General features: G+C 40.5%; 1 protein-coding gene across 1 annotated transcript in view; it reads right to left on the reverse strand.

The window, feature by feature from the left end:
- The window catches only part of LOC136871972 (mucin-2), a 1123532-nt gene that overhangs the window by 244962 nt on the left and 860353 nt on the right, over positions 1-18217 (reverse strand). The gene's annotated exons all lie outside the window — the stretch shown is intronic.

Raw genomic sequence — 18217 nt, forward strand, 5'->3', positions numbered from 1 at the left:
CTCTCACTAGCATAAATTAGGCAATTTGTACACGAGTATGCATGATACTAAGGAGTTCTCCAACCCAAGTACTAGTCATAAATTACAGTACAGACATATCCACCACAAGAACACTGATTGCCAGACACGTTTCGATACTAAAGTACGCTGGAGTGGTGGGCTACAATACTTCAAGGGCCTCCCCCCCAAAAAGTCAACATACTGTAATAATAATAATAATAATAATAATAATAATAATAATAATAATAATAATAATAATAATAATACGCCCTCCCATACCGTGAGCAGGTGTTTTGATCTGATGCCATTTAGGCTGTGTATTTTGCTTTCAGTTTTCCGCTACCAGATGACAAATACTCGTTCTTTCAGGTCGATTTGTTGTTGAGTTAATTTTGTCCGGCAAACTTCGAATGTGTTAGATCTACATGCCGACAACGTCGACAGTGCAGTACGGACTTATTTCCGCCCTTTAAAAATCAGACTACCTCTTCCGGGTTTGAATCTTCAGATTCGGAGGCTGATTTTCCAGCAATCCATGAAAGGAGTTTGAATACATTATGACTATAGCTGAAATACCTCCAGTTTTTCATAGAACAGCGGGGAGATTCCATTTTTAAAAATCCCACATTTATTGGCCGGAATTGGAACTGCGGTCACCTTTGTGTGAAAAGCCGGGCGCGTATTTTGTGTTCAGGAAGTTCATCGAGTACAGTACAGTAGCAAAAAATGTGAAGGAATAAAGTTATGTAAAACATACGTACGTATAGTCACTTAAAAAAATGAACGGGTGGTATTTTATGCCCCTTGCATTTAATGTTTCATCAGACTATTTTAATGAAGAAAAGAATGTATACCTCCCAAACTCTTGACGTTGCCCAAAGCAAACTTAATAATAGGCTCAACAGTTTGGAGAAAAGGCATTCAAGAAACCACAGGGACGCTGGAGACATCTGGCTCATTTTGAGTTTTGGCCGAAGTTTGAGCCTTTCCCGACTGTTCATATGAGGAACTCGCAGAATACTACGAGCTCATTTTTGTGTGTGCTTTAGCAGCTCTACATCATATACATGCATATGCTAATTAGAAGTGTTGAACTAAGGCCATGGTGCTAGTTGCAGATAGAGTATTAAAAAATGAAGTCTAATAGTCTTACTCGACCCCATCACCGCAAACTATCTTTTGCTAGGTGTTTAACGTTGCACTAACATATCGATGGGATAGGGCTGGAAAGGAAGCGGCCCCGTGGCCTTAAACCACACCCCCACCGTGAACTATTACATCCATCGAGTTCATTACGAACTTCTTAGATCTAATTCCAAGTACCCTTCTGAATTGCTCCCTCCTATTTGTACTACTACTACTACTAATAATAATAATAATTATAATTTTTAACGTCCCACTAAATACTTTCACGATTTTTGGAAATGCCTAGATGCTGGAATTAGGTGCCAGTAAATCTACCGACACGGTGCTGACGTCTTTTCGCACCTTCGAATAGCACCGGACTGAGTCAGGATCGAACCTGCCAAGCTGGGCTCAGAAGACCAATCGAGAACTCTTCTTTCTTGCAGAATACAGTTGATCGTAACTACGAGGTCACTGTACTAGTTTTACTGCGCCTGTATTGCATTTTACTTCCTATACTACCATTCTGAGAGAATACACATCCTAAGAATGTTAAAGATCCACTTGCTATAATTTTGTATTTCTACCCGACATTCAATGCTCTTGGGTATCTTTCCAGAGACAGGTAAGTCAGGTAATTATCCCATATAAGATGAAATGTATTGTAAGTTGCGAGTTCAGAAGCATCACTAACACAGGCAAAGGAAGAATACACAGTATATCCATTTATCAAACAACTAGTATCGAAGTTACAACCACGTTCGCATGAATTTGTCTTTGTCGAGATGTTCCTGGTGTGAAATGTAGGGTGATTATTCACATCAACAAGTTCAGTCCTTTCACGCTAGAAAACGTCTGCATAAAGAAAATTTAATTGCCCAGAGTACACTTCTCGAGTTTCAGCATAACGGACGAGAGGAGGCGTGGCACATACTGACAAGGTGAATACCTCACCACACCCATCAAGCATAAAAACTCAATTAGAGATACAAACAGTTCTTAAAAGAGTATTGGAAAAACATTATAAATACAACAAACAGCACCCAGACTGCTGGCACTTTGAAAGAAGAAATTATAATCTTGAAAAATACCAGGGGGAAAAAATAGGGACAGCAATAACAGAACTAAATTTAGTCTGAGGAGTGCCATCGTCATCCTTACAGCCACTTATGGCAGTGAAACCTGAATCCCGAAGACATGCGACAGGAAAAGGATAGATGCCCTTTAGCTTTCCTGTTGGAGACGTCCACTGAGAATACCGTGAATGGCTGAATTAGTATTAAGAAAATACTCGACAGGTGAAGCAATAATCCTTGTGAGTATAGCGAGACAAAGCTATTCTAGTTTGACCACATCATGAGAACTCTCCCCCTGGAAAAGGATGTCATACTACTCGTGTGAATGGTGGGTGACAAAAGAGGGACTGGTTACATGGCGTCAAAGGAGATGCCGGCCTGACGAACGCTGAACTGAAAGAAGCTGTCTGGAATAGAGATGAATACAGATACACCTGATACATAGGAAAACCAAGAACCGTACTCTACACAACACACACACAGACACAGAGAGAGAGAGAGAGAGAGAGAGAGAGAGAGATCACCACTGATATGCATTTATGGGTTTCGTGGCAGATTTCCAATAGTTTGTTTGATAGCACTTAAGAAAAGTCTAGGTAAAGAACTTTAAAATTTATCAGACATCACCGTTGGTAAATTATTCCAATCCCTAATCCCTCCTCTTGAATTTAAACTATCTTCGCATTATGATCTTCCCTAATTTAAAAGAAACACTCCAGCTTAATAGTCTACTGTCATTCCAAGTCATCCCTTCCCTGACAGCTCTGAGCATTTCGCTTTGTTGAGTTGTTCTCCTTACTCTCAAGTCTTCCCAGCCCAAAGCTTGCAACATTTTCGTAACACTGCTCATTTGTCGGAAAACACCCAGAACAAATCGTGCTGCTTTCCTTTCAATAGTTTCCAGTTCGTGAATCAAGTAACCTTGGTGAAGGTCCCGTACACTATACCTCTATAACTAAAGTTGGTGTCTTGACACCTATGGTTGGAGGGAGGAGCATTGCAGGTGCCATTTCACGATGTTGCCACATTCTAGCATTCTTTTCTCTTACCCCTTGTTTCCGGCTCACTTGTTCCCTCGTTCATTCTGCCCGCTGTGATCTGTTTAAATTACCTGGCCAGGCGGTGTCGTCCCATTTGCGATGACCTACAAACAGTCAAGTTGCTGTGAGGGAATTCCTTACTGAAGGACTGGTTCATAACGATCCGTCAAGTATAGTTGGGGACAAAACATGACGGCCTCAGTTCCTAGAAGCGAGCTGGAAGCCAGTAGTCAACCACACTTTGCACCCTGCTGAGTTTACGAGTTCTAAGTGATCCTTGTTTGTTGTGGAGAGGCTGCCAAACCACTTTCTTCCTCACTATCTGTAGTATTTAGCCTTTCTTCGTGTAGAGTGCAGTAGCCGATTTGGCAACTCTGGCTGCAGTAGAGGTAGTAAATCCTGTAAGTCGCTAATAGACACCGAGCTGCCGCTGGAAAGTAGTGGTGTGAGGCGAGGTGGTCTTGATTTGTCCCCAACTATAACTGGCGAAACTGGGATTCTTACGAATCGTATGTTGAAACTCATTAAATTACTCATATTTACCGTTTGAGAATGATGCGTTTATATCGGGACTGACAGAATAAACAGGACTCAAACCTTTTATTTAGAGTTACCAGATGGATGTGGGTGTAAAGGCAGTTAAATGATTTAAGAAGTAGGAAAAAAAGACGCGCGTATTAAAACCGTTTAGTTTTACACTTTCCGATTTCAAAACAAAGGATTTTGCTGTAACACTTCTTCCACAGTGCTACCCTTTTTTGAAGCAATTGTAGCTCATCTCATACTTAACAGTTAACTTACACTTTCTTATACCATAGGGACAATATTAATAAATTAATGCTTATATAATGATCAAACTGTTCAAATATTCATACCGAGACGTTAAGTAAGCAGCTGCTCAAAATATAATCAGCCTACTTTCCTCTGTATGTCTACCCCCTCAGTCTCGTTTCTTGATACTGGGTCGGGATGAGACGAGAATTTATACAGCATGCTTCTACGGCCGGATGCCCTTCCTGGCACCAACCTCAGTTGAGGAGCTATGTGTTATGGTGAATGAAATTGGGTAAGGGGTGCGAGGACTCAGCTCTAGCCTATGGATAGGAACTGTAACGGCAATTGCCTGAAAGTGAAAATATTAAACCACAGAAAATTATTCTGTGAACAGCCGGCGGTGGGATTCGAACCCACGCGTTTCCCCGAATCCATAGCTTGGCTCCATAGCCGTAGCGCGTTAAAACGCGCGGCCACTCAGCCTAGTTTCACCTATGTAAATAAAATCATTTGTCTGTACGCTCGGATTAGATGTACAAGATTCCAGAACTTAATATTAAGAAAATGTTTAGATTAAAATAGGTTAAAAAATAATTCTATAATGATAACGCGAAATGATTATATTGCATTCGGAAAATAGTGGGTTCGAATCCCACCGTCGGTAGCCCTGAATATGGTTTTCCGTGGTTTCCTATTTTCACAACAAGCAAATGCTGGGGCTATACCTTAAAGCCACGGCCGTTTCTTTCCTACTCCAAGCCATTTCATATCCCATTGCCGCCATAAGACCTGTGTCGCTGCGACGTAAATCCAGCGGTAAAACAAACCCCAGTCACCAAACATCTGACTTTTCCCGCAAATTATATAAAGCGTAAGGCTTGCCTTTCTTCCTCTCATTGACCTGCATGTTGTAAGTAAGCACGCAGATAGCATAACAAAAGCTACGTCAACGATGGATGTCTACAGCTGGAATAATTACAGTATGTTAAAAAGTATAGACTAATATTACCTCAAAAAACATTCAAGTGAGAGGGTACGGGTTGGGAGAATACTTGTCACACTGTGTGGAGTACACCCTAATTAGCAGTCCCCTTGCTGCACTGACGTTGGAAAACAATGACAGACTGCTGATAATTCTACAGTGATCGCAAATAGAATGCTACTCTAGAATCAGAATCAAGAATCAGTCACTACTGATCTGCATTTAGGGCAGTCGCCCAGGTGGCAGATTCTCTATCTGTTTTCCTAGCCTTTTCTTAAATGACTGCAAAGAAAATGGAAAATTATTGAACATTTCCCGTGATAAGTTATTACAATCCCTAACTCCCCTTCCTATAAACGAACATTTGTCCCTATTTGTCCTCTTGAATTCCAACTTTATCTACATATTGTTATCTTTCCTACTTTTAAAGACGCCACTCAAACTTATTCGTCTACTGATGTCCTCCCACGCCATCTCTCCACTGACAGCTCGGAACATACCACTTAATTGAGCAGCTTATCTCCTTTCTTCCAAGTCTTCCCAGCCCAAACTTGGGAACATTTTTATAACGCTACTCCTTTGTGGGAAATCACCCAGAACAAATCGAGCTGCTTTTCTTTGGATTCTTTCCAGTTCTTGAATCAAGTAATCCTGGTGAAGGTCCCATACACTGGAAGCATACTCTAGATGGGGTCTTACCAGAGACGTACATGTCCTCTCCATTACATCCTTACTACAACCCCTAAATACCCCCATAACCATGTGCAGAGATTTGTACCCTTTATTAACAATCATTTATGTGATTACCCCAATGAAAGTCTTTTCTTACATTAACACTTAGGTACTTACAATGATCCCCAAAAGAAACTTTCACCCCATCAACACAGTAATTAAAACCGAGAGGAGTATTCCTATTTGTCGAACTCACAACCTGACTTAACCCCGTGTATCATCATACCATTGCTCACCGTCCATCTCACAACACTATCAAGGTCACCCTGCAGCCTCTCACAATCGTGTAACTTATTTATTACTCTGTACAAAATATCATCTGCAAACAGCGTTATCTCTGATTCCACTTCTTTACACACACACACACACACACACACACACACACACACACACACGAAAAAGGTCCAATAATACTGCCTTGAGGAATTCCCCTCTTAATTATTACAGGGTCAGATAAAGCTTCGCCTACTCTAATTCTGAGTTCTATTTTCCAGAAATACAGCCACCCATTCAGTCACTCTTGTCTAGTCCAATTGCACTCTTGCCAGTAGTCTTCCATGATCTACCCTATCAAATGCCTTAGATAGGTCAATCGCAATACAGTCCATTTGGCCTCCTGAATCCAGGATATCTGCTGTATCTTGCTGAAATCCTACAAGATGAGCTTCAGTGGAATAATCTTTCCTAAACCTAAACTGCCTTCTGCCAAACCACTTATTAATTTCGCAAACATGTCTAATAATCACAAAGAATGCTTTCCCAAAGCTTACATGCAATGCATGTCAAACTGACTGGCCTGTAATTGTCAGCTTTATGTCTATCACCCTTTCCTTTTTACACAGGGGCTACTATAGCAACTCTCCATTCATTTGGTATAGCTCCTTCAACCAAACAATGATCAAATAAGTATTGCAGATATGGTACTATATCCGAACCCATTGCCTTTAGTATATACCCGTAAACCTTATCAATTCCAGCTGCTTTTCTAGTTTTCAACTTTTGTATCTTACTGTAAATGTCATTGTTATCATAGGTAAATTTTAATACGTCTTTAGTATTACTCAAATCCCCTATCTGAACATTATCCTTGTAACCACCAATCTTTACATACGGCTAATTGAATACTTCTGCCTTTTGAAGATCCCCGCATACACACTCCCCTTGTTCATTAACGATTCCTGGAATGTCCTCCTTTGAACCTAAAATTTGTATGACTAATTATGCTTGCCATCATGTTATCCTTAGCGGACTTCTTTGCTAGATTCAATTTCTTAGTAAGTTCCTTCAATTTCTCCTTACTTTCATAACCATTTCTAACTATTTCGTTACTCACACTGAACTGCTTGCGACAAGATCTAACTCAAGTGAAGTGAAAGGTTTGGCAACTTCCAGCAAGAAGAGCTGGCCAGAAGATTTATCTCCATGGCAACTGCAATCGCCCCATCCTCGTTTCCATAGCGACCATACCCCCACTCCCTTTATCCCGCCACGGCAGGCAGTAAACGGACCTCCCTGTAAGAAATGTCAGACATCAACTTTCGTTATTAGAGGTTTAGAGCATACTCTAACTGGGGTCTTACCAGCGACTTATGCACGTATCGAAAACAAGGGAGTTTTCAATTCATGGTTGGTAATTTTACAGTAATGCTAGGAACAGCGCTAGACGCTGCAGAGTTTTAAAACCTATGCCAAGTTCGAGTTATAACTGATGAGTAGATGAACTATGGAAAAAAAATGCGGTGAAAACAGAGGTAAAGTTTTGTTTTTACACAAACTTTTAACACATTCTTTGGAAAGGTTTTCAAAACCCCCGACCTCATCTCTGCTCTTTGAGTATGGGTGCGCCTCTATCCTCATGGTACGCGTAGTGCTGTCCACATCAAAAAGCAAATTTCTAAAAAATATCTCATACAACTTTTTAACAAAATATCTACTGTACACTTCCATTCCGTAAACTGTGGGTTTGAACTTCACTGTCGGCAGCGCTTTAGTTTGATTTCGGTGATTTCCCGTTTTAAAATTTTTGTTGTTGCGCCATCCACTGAAAGAGCTACCGGACAGCCCACTAGAGAAGGAATATGGAATTAAACCGCAATGAGTTGAACTTTTCTTAGCTAGTAGCTTTACGTCGCACAGACACAAACAGGTCTTATGGCGACGATAGGACTGGAAAGGCCTAGGAGTTGGGAAGAGGCCGTGGCCTTAAGGTACATCCCCAGCATTTGCCTGGTATGGACATCGGAAACCACATAAAACCATCTTCAGGTCTGCCGACAGTGGGATTCGAACCCACTATCTCCCGGATGCAAGCTTACAGCCGCAGGGCCCTAACCGCACGGCCAACTCGCCCGGTAGAGAAATGTTTCACTACTCTTTCTTTTTAAACCACTGTGTGCAGAGCGGTGAACCGATTAGACGAGAGGGTGTACACGTTTGTAGTTATAATTTCTACAGTTCGTGATGAGAACACTGATCAGCGTAACGACGCATCAGACTGGTATCTGCGTAGGTAACATCCATTAACCGGAAAGAGGCGATTTGAATCCTCAAATGAGTTTTAATGATTCCAATTGGAATAATGTTTCTTGTGAGTTTGCTACAATGTGTTGGAGACAATTAACCATGTTACAGAAGAGGTCAGCGATCGAATCACAGACGTAGTAGTATTGAACCGATTAGGTGTGAAGAGAAGTACTTTGTGATATTTGAAAGAGACATAGGGTCAGTAACGTTCTGAAACATGCAGGACTTTTTCATTTAGCTTTGGAGGAGACTTATGCGATAAAAATGGCAGAGGGAGACCATGGCATTCGTATGGCAAACAGATTCGGACGGATATATGTTATGCTGATTAGATTGATGCTTTTAAGGCCCGTAATTCTACACATAAGCTTTTTGCCGTGTCGGGAAAAAGGTGAAATTCTTTACGAGAACTTCGCTCTCCACATTCAGAAGAGAATCTCGCCTGTACACGAGCAGGACTTTACTAATAATAATTAAGTTTTGAATTTAAGAATGCTTCACCGTTAGTCTCTATAATAAGTGGTACTTTCGTTTGTCACTAGATGGCTCAATGTATGCTAGCCTTCCGAGCTCCAATTACGTTTCTTGATCATTTGTATGTGCGTGCGAAGCACACAGCAAGGTAAGACGAATCCGGGACGAATGCGGCTGAAGAAATAATAAAAAAAGGAAATGGAAAGTAAAATAAAGTGCAAGGAATGACTGATAGGATAGAATAGAATAGAGCTGAAGATGGAAAGAAAAGTGTAGCAGAAAAAACATCGAGAAAATCGAGAGAGTTAGGCGGAGGGTGGAGGGAGAGGGGTGAAAAGAGGGAAGTAGGCCTACTACAACAACGAGGTTGAAAACACGGAAGTGAAAAGAATAATAATACAGTAATAAGTGTATACAGGTTATGAAAGTATGACCCATAGCCTACAGTTAACTATCTAGTGATGAGGCGAGTACGAATCAGGAAAACGCGGAAACAAAATAATAGTGAAAGAACCGGAGAACGACCAAAGTAAATCCTTAATGGCTGGCAACCAAGTATTATTTAATTGATAGCCAGTGTCCCTGTTGAAATTGTTAGGATATTTACGTATTTCCACAGCTTCTTGTATAATCCTAGGCATGTAGTGTTGAGTGTGGGCAAGAGCTTGAACATCTTGCAACACGACTTCATGACCGTTCATAAGGCGTGCTCAGCTACTGCTAATTTTTATGGCTGTTTGAGATTGATATTTCGTTGGTGTTCCTTGATACGAGTACCAATAAACCGGCATGATTGGCCAACGTATACATTGCCGTAAGTACAAGGCGTAATAGTGGGGAAAATTTGTCCTTTTACCTGAACCGTGAGCAATTTTTGTGACTGCCAAAAAACATTTATGTTGTGTGCGTGTGGAGGACCTTGGCAATTCGATCTATAGTATTGTGGATAAAAGGAAGGTAGACAGTTCCCTTCACGTCTTCGTTCTGCAAGTTTCACTTAGTCGTCCCTCTGGGATTCAGGGCACTATGAATCTGTACAATCGTAACCATTAACGTGGATATTTGATGGATCACAAATTCATTTCGCCCTCGTGGTGAGTATCTTGAGAATACCCAGTTTTTGTGCTTGGTGGTGAGAATCTGGGTGGAAATACTGGAAACAGCGATTCTGTGGGTAAGCTTACGACGGACTGTTCCCGGAGGAGCCGTCCGATTTCTTTCTTACTAGAACATCCAAGCGATCTGATGGGTAACTTGAGAAGCTGATAAAATAACGGCGCGAGATATCAAATGTTTTTTTTTCAAATTATCAGTATGACCAACCCTTAAACCCTCATATACCCAGTCCACGCCGTTTCCTACCACCCTGTATAAAACTACTAGAATTAACATGAGGCTTTGCACGCTTATAATTCTTTCTAAATAGACAGTAGTTCGCATCTGGTTTCCCGGGAGATAACGGCAGTGCTCCATGCAAACAGTGTGTGAAGCACGTCAGTGCGACAGCAGTACGCGAAAGTGACACTTATTAACTCGTCGAGCAGCCAACTGGGAGAAATGCGATGTCCGGATCTTTAAGTAGCAGCTTCTTTCTCCACTTTTGCTTCCCTCACCACACAAGCAGACCTGCCTTCTCTTCTTGCCTGTTTGGCCGAACGCAAGTGAGATTAACGTGCCGCAGATGAAGATGCTTTTACATCGGAGATACTTTAATCAATGCGAAGGGAAAAAGAAAGGGGATGAAGACCGATAATGACAAGTTCCCTGCAAGAGAAACTTACCTCGTAATTTTCTTCAGTTTTTGTCTGCAAGTGGAAGATAGGAAAAATTTGAAAGTGCATTATCCGGCTTTGCTCTCTTGAAGTAACAGTCCTAGTGCATCTGCATGCGCGATAGTGATGAGGTAATCAAATTCGAGTTTGTCTGCGAGCGCTAAGTAGATTAGCAGAATCAGTGCCCGCATTTACAATATCGGATTGCGAAGGAAAGGAAGCCTGAGCTGCTTCTGTTATGAACGATCTTACTTTGCATATCCACATTACTGCTCAATCTCTGGGGAAGTTATTTAAATGACAGGTCATTTTTCGGGGCTGTAAGCTGAGCCGAATCCTAATGTCAGTTCAGGAGAAATTTTCAGTCTTCAGTTCTGTAATTATCATCAAAATAAGAAACATGTTGAGATTCATTTCGATCACACTAAAAGGAGCTTCTTGACGTGCCGCTAAATCTACTGACAGGAGTCTTCGTTACTTAAGGGCACCTGGATGTGAAAAGGCAAAAATTGACATTTTGGCTTCCAACTTCTTTTCAAGAGTACGCTTTCTTCAATCCAAAAATATATATTATGTGTGTATTCCTGCAATAAAAGTGGACATTAAATGGCTATTTAAATAATGCGACAAAACTGTTACTCCTTTAGTTCGCCGAAAGGTTGCGAACAGCAACAGGTTACATTTAAATTTTCGAAAATAGCTTTTTAAAATGCTTATGTACATTTTTCTTAGCAACCATAAGAACAAGAATCATTGAACACAATACGGTCCTTTAATTGCCTAAGAGCTACAAGGAAGACTTGCAAATACTATATCTTCTCCTACAATATGAGTAGCATGACAAACCATCTACAAAAGGTGTTGTCTGGTAAGGTAGTGTATGCCCTTCAGTGAAATCGGAGAAGTGGTACACGAGCCGTTACCCCTTCATTAGAGAAACGTTCTTGCCAATATGTAAACAGTTATCGGTACACTAAGAGCTTTCAATCAATCAATCAATCAATCAATCAATCAATCAATCAATCAATCAATCAATCAATCAATCTTGATCTGCATTTAGGGCAGTCGCCCAGGTGGCAGATTCCCTATCTGTTGCTTTCCTAGCCTTTTCATAAATGAACATTTGCCCTAGTTTGTCTTCTTGAATTCCAACTTTATCTTCATATTGTGATCTTTCCTACTTTTATAAACGCCACACAAACTTATTCGTCTACTAATGTCATTCCAAGCCATCTCTCCGCTGACAGCTCGGAACATACCACTTAGTCGAGCAGCTCTTCTTTCTCTCAATTCTTCCCAACCCAAACTTTGCAACATTTTTGTAACGCTACTCTTTTGTCGGAAATCACCCAGAACAAATCGAGCTGCTTTTCTTTGGATTTTTCCAGTTCTTGAATCGGGTAATCCTGGTGAGGGTCCCATACACTGCAACCATACTCTAGTTGGGGTCTTACCAGAGACTTATATGCCCTCTCCTTAACATCCTTACTACAACCCCTAAACACCCGCATAACCATGTGCAGAGATCTGTGCCCTTTATTTACAATCCCATTTATGTGATTACCCCAATGAAGATCTTTCCTTATATTAACACCTAGATACAATGATCCCCAAAAGGAACGTTCACCCCATCAACGCAGTAATTAAAACTGAGAGGACTTTTCCTATTTGTGAAACTCACAACCTGACTTTTAACCCCGTTTATCAACATACCATTGCCTGCTGTCCATCTCACAACATTTTCGAGGTCACGTTGCAGTTGCTCACAATCTTGTAACTTATTTATCACTCTAGAGAATAACATCCGCAAAAAGCCTTACCTCCAATTCCACTCCTTTACTCATATCATTTATATATATAAGAAAACATAAAAGGCCGATAATACTGCCTTGAATTCTCCTCTTAATGATTACAGGGTCCGATAAAGCTTCACCTACTCTAATTCTCTGAGATCTGTTTTCTAGAAATATAGCAACCCATTGAGTCACCCTTTTGTCTAGTCCAATTGCACTCATTTTTGCCAGTAGTCTCCCATGATCCACCATATCAAATGCTTTAGACAGGTCAATCGCGATACAGTCCATTTGACCTCCAGAATCCAAGATATCTGCTATATCTTGCTGAAATCCTACACGTTGAGCTTCAGTGGAATAACCTTTCCTAAAATCGAATTTCCTTCTCTCGAACCAGTTATTAATTTCACAAACATGTCTAATATAATCAGAAAGAATGCCTTCCCAAAGCTTACATACAATGCATGTCAAACTTACTGGCCTGTAATTTTCAGCTGTATGTCTATCACCCTTTCCTTTATACACAGGGGCTACAATAACAACTCTCCATTCATCTGGTATAGCAACTCCGACCAAACAGTAATCAAATAAGTACTTCAGATATGGTACTATATCCCAACCCATTGTCTTCAGTATATCTCCAGAAATCTGATCAATTCCAGCCGCTTTTCTAGTTTTCAACTTTTGTATCTTATTGTAAATGTCACTTTTATTATATGTAAATAATATTACTTCTTTGGCCTTAGTCTCCTCCTCTATCTCGACATTATCCTTATAACCAACAATCTTTACATATTGCTGACTGAATACTTCCGCCTTTTGAAGATCCTCATAAACACACTCCCCTTGTTCATTAATTATTCCTGGAATTTCCTTCTTCGAATCTGTGTGAGGAGGGCCAAAGTACATTTCTACAAAATCAGAGGTAGAAACATACATGGCTCTTTCTAGGGTTAACTTCCAAACTTCTAACGTACACTTCGATAAACCCTCGGCATCACCATCCACTCCTTTCTCTCGCACAGGCTATTTTTTTCGGAAGTGTCCAACGGTCTGGCCAGTCGGTATATTAGAATCTGTTTCATTTTGACCCCGTGGATCTTCTGTCGGTTTCGTGATCCTCTTCACCACGTGTTTTTTCGGTGTTAATTTCGTATTTTTTTTTTTAAGATCACAAGTAGATTTGACAATTTCTTCTACTTCAGCCTTTTACTCACTGACATGAAGTAACTACTTATTTTACTCATTTTGAACAATGATTGCAGTGATTTAACTTATGTGATTAATTCAAAACTCACGTGAACACCTGAACACCCCATCATCATCCACGTGTACCAACCACCGTTTACTTTACGTGGGCCCTCCCCATCATATTACCGCAGGCTTCGGGAGTACCTCTGGCTCAACCTCAAAGACATTACCGACCTACGGTCGTGCAAGTTGTACCACAGTAGGTAGTAATGTTCGGTCTTTGAATGTTAAAAGCTTAGCGTAACATCGTGAAAAATCGTATATATATTCCACATCGCATACAAGTGTTAAGCTATCAGCCCCAGTTAAGAATTGCTGGTACATTTAAAACACTGGACGTATGTTGGACATTAAAGCTTGAAATTTTCTTCACCAAACGAAAACGAAAAATAATTCATGCAGTATAGGGTTAAGGACCTGTAGGATATCAATACACATACCCCGTAATGTTTGCACAGTTTATGTTTTCATAGCACTTTCATTGTTTGCAATGGAATAATTCCGGTAAGAACAAATAAATATTTAATAGACTAACGTCCTTTTTTATATGATAGGTATCTCTTATAGGTCTACCCTCCTAGATCAACATGGTATCAATCGCAACCCTCTGCGTCGGGTTGTTTAGAATGAAAACAAAAAAACACTCCGTGTAGTACGGGTTACCTACCCTGCAGCAAATCGCTACAACCACTACCAACACTTATGTCCTACCCCCGAAAACCGTAAAAGTAGTTTGTGGGACGTACAATCGGCAACAACATTTTACGTCCCAGTAACTACATTTATGGTTTTCGGGAACGCCGAGGTGCCAGAATTTTGTCTTTCAGGAGGTTTTACGTGCCAGTAGATCTACCCACATGAGGCTGAATTATTTGAGCACCTTCATAAACCACCCGACTGAGCCAGGATCGAATCTGGCTGAGCTACTCAGCCCGGCCCATATAGTATTTATATACCATATATATTAGAGTTTATGAGGTATACAAGGGAAGTAAGTCAATATTTCAGTATTCTTAAAAAAATATTACATTATTAGCAATAAAAATCCCATTAAAGATGTGTTATAGGATGTTTTCACTCGTGTCCCACATTTTACTATTATACTGTGGATTTTTTCTACCTCGGGTTTCACAAAGATGCACTTAAGCTCTACCCGCAAGTTTAAGCTGATCCCTCCTTCTCTGGGTACCGACAGCTGTTCGTAAAATGGCATGAATGTTCACTATTGAAGGAATAATGACTGGTATGACTGGTCCGATTTGACTCTAGGGCAATATTTACTGTTATCCAGCTATATCTAGGGGGGGGGGGTCATTTCAAATTTTGTGTAAATAATAATTTGGATACACTATTAAGTCTTATTGTAGGTACTAGTGTTATTAACTAGCCCAGAAAGGATGGCAAAGTAATATCTGAACATTTTACCTGAAATTGCGATAGAAATTGTACATTTTAAATGAGATTTGCTGCCATTTGCATCCCTGTAGATGAATTGAGGGAGATACTCTAGGTTATTTTCTGCAGGTATTTTGCCCTAGTTAGTGTTAACATATGAGCAAAATTTATAAGGCTAGTTTTAGATATGAAGCTAACAAGTGGGGCTTATAAAACATGCAGGTTTCACGTTTAAGTACAAACATGCATGCTAACAGACTGCGTTGACTTTCGATCATTTGGCCAACTACACCACGCAGGCTACGAACATAGGGAAGTTTTATGCTGTACTCGTTGACGGATCAGTTTTAATAACATTACTGAAAAAACCTTCATACCATCAGCTGAGAGCTTCCGTATCGAACGGAAGATATTTACTCATCTGGGAACACTTATATTTGTCATCTAGGAGACAAGTAACAGAAGAAGGGATACAGTACATATAACAATAGTGTAATGGTATTGTTGAGGCTTTAAATTTCTATAAATAGAGTAGACAGTATTTAAATTACGAAGAGCCCATCTCCTAGCTTAATCGTAATCATACCAGAGTTGGCTCTATAAAAAAAGCAGAAACTTTTGTTGCTTCGGTTTTTGTTTAAAACGAGCCTATCCTCTTCCCAGTCACTCCACCTCCGAACCTAGGAACCACCACCACCTGCCCCTCTCCCTCATCAACTAAGATACAACCACCCTCCTCCACACAGTATTGCTGAACCTACTCTTGACCCAATGCAGACCGCCGCCACCACCCCTATCAAACCAATACCCCCCCCAAGAAAGTAAGAGTATCCATACCCAGAAAGTTAACCCACAAGTTCTCAACAGCCAAATCCACCGGAGCACTGAAACCTAGGGTACAGCCGAGGTGGAGCGCCACAAGAACTGCCAATAAATATGCTCTAAATTACACCTGCAATAACTTATTAAATTCGTAAGTTACGCTACATAATACAGTGCAGCCGTTGCATCTAAAGCAACATCAGGCGTGGTCAGTGCCTGGATGGGTCACCGTCCGGTACTGCCACATCGTAGCAGTAATTTTACTGCGTCAGGCACACCATAACAATAGCGAGTTCCCTGGCAAAAAATATCTGAGTTTCTCCAGATAAAACGTAAGTTCTCTATACACAGACATTTTACATTAGTATCTTAATATTAATAAAGTGAAAACTAGAGCTGATTGGTATGTGCAAAACCTTGTGAGGGAAACTTGCCGTAAGAAATGAATGAAGAAACATGAATAATGCATTACCTCGCTTGTTATTGGCAATCGCATACTTAAGAAGCAACCTATTATTCATCTTCAGTACCGCTCTGTGATATCTCCGACGGCCTCTGATGCAATCGGTCAGCCTGCAAGTCAGGAAACTTTTCTATCCTAATGAAGACGGCCATGAAGGTCTAAGTTTTGTATTTTCCTTCATATTAAAAACGCCACTCGAATATGTTTCAGTTGATCACTCTCCCAATACTAGATAAGTGTTGGGATACTAGTCCTAGTTCAGGCCCAAGCAATTTCAGACAGCTAAACTAATGAACACACGATAGTAGCATGTTCTCAGACTGGTTTCATATCGTGGATTAAGAGTAAAAACATTCAAAAACCTTACTTCTGAGAAAGAGAGTTTTGAAAGTATTCAGTGTCATTGGTAATATTACTCGCAGTATGTAGAATAGCTTTCTGTACCTGAAATGAGGTTAATGTATTTTATCTGAATGAAATTCTCCTCTTGAGGCTTGGCAAGAAAAGCAGATTAGAAGATTCAGTGTTAAAATTATATATATATATATATATATATATATATATATATATATATATATATATATATATATTGTTGAATTTACTTTACGTCGCACTGACAGGTCTTATGGCAATGATGGGATAAGAAAGACCTAGGAGTGGGTAGGAAGCTACCGTGACCTTAATGCACAGCCTGGTGTGAATGTAGGAAACCACGGATAACAATCTTCAGGGCTGCCAACAGTGGGGCTCGAACCCACTATCTCCCGAATGCAAGCAGACAGCTACGTGACCCAAGCCGCGCGGTCACTTGTTCGGTAAACAATTCAGAAGACTTAACCCAAATGACCTCTTACACGTTATTGATTAGCATAAGTGAACAAGAGCGAAAATATTCGCCTAAGGTAGCGTAAAAATTCGCTCAAATACAGACTTCATGCATTTTGCTTTAAAACTAATAAAGTCTATAGGACTGACAACCCCGTTAAAGAGGAACCTAACTACAGAAAGAGGAAGAGTCCGATGCTTTTTCCTAGAGATGGGAACAACTTATTTCAGGCCTTAGATCGAGATAATTCAACACACTCGGGAAAATACTTTATATCCAGAGCACCCCTGTTTCACATCCCAACTGCATTCCGCATGCTATGCGCAATGGCTCTTGAAACCACCCAACGAGGAATACAGCACGTGACACATGACACTAACGACGGAGTACTTATGAAGGGTCACGGTCATTAATAATTTAATTACTTCCTTTCTAAATATACTTTATAGACCACTACGACTTTCATACTTGCATCATATAACCATGGCATTACCAAACAAAAGCTGCTGGAGACGGAAAAAGATAGAGGAAAAATAAAAACGTTACTATATTGTTATTAGTTTTGTGTCTTACTGACTTTTTTGCCAGTGGTTTTACGTTGCCTAACATTTAGGTCATCGGCCCCTAATGGTACGAAATGAAATAAAAAGTTCAAATTAATCCACTGACTAAAATAAAATAAAAAAAATGTCATGAAGAATGAATGGACATGAACCCAACAAAAACAAAAAACAAACAAAACAGTCGAGCGACTCAAAAGATAGCGAATAAAGGTATTACTGACCAAGGGACCACTCATAAAGCACAATGATGCTTGATGCCTAAAGGGGTGCAAAATTCATGTCTAAGGCCCCACAGAATGGTACATGTCGCGAGTGAAGTAGAACCACGGTATTTGTCATGTTGGGGTACTAATCAAAAGTAGCGAAGACTCGCGGTGTTTCACACAAGATTGTACTACTCACAAGTATTGTACTTCGTACAGGTAACGCAAGCCTATGGTGTTTCTCACACAATGGCGCCACTCATAGCCAACGCAAAACCGATGAGTTTCCTCACCTAGGTGTACTAGTCACGGGTGCCGGTCCCACGGGCCCCGTGGTGTTCTTCACGTAGTGGGTACTAATCGCAGGCAACGCAGACCCACGGTGTCGCTCATATAGTGGTAC

This window comes from Anabrus simplex, chromosome 4, assembly GCF_040414725.1.
Source record: "Anabrus simplex isolate iqAnaSimp1 chromosome 4, ASM4041472v1, whole genome shotgun sequence".
Taxonomy (NCBI): domain Eukaryota; kingdom Metazoa; phylum Arthropoda; class Insecta; order Orthoptera; family Tettigoniidae; genus Anabrus; species Anabrus simplex.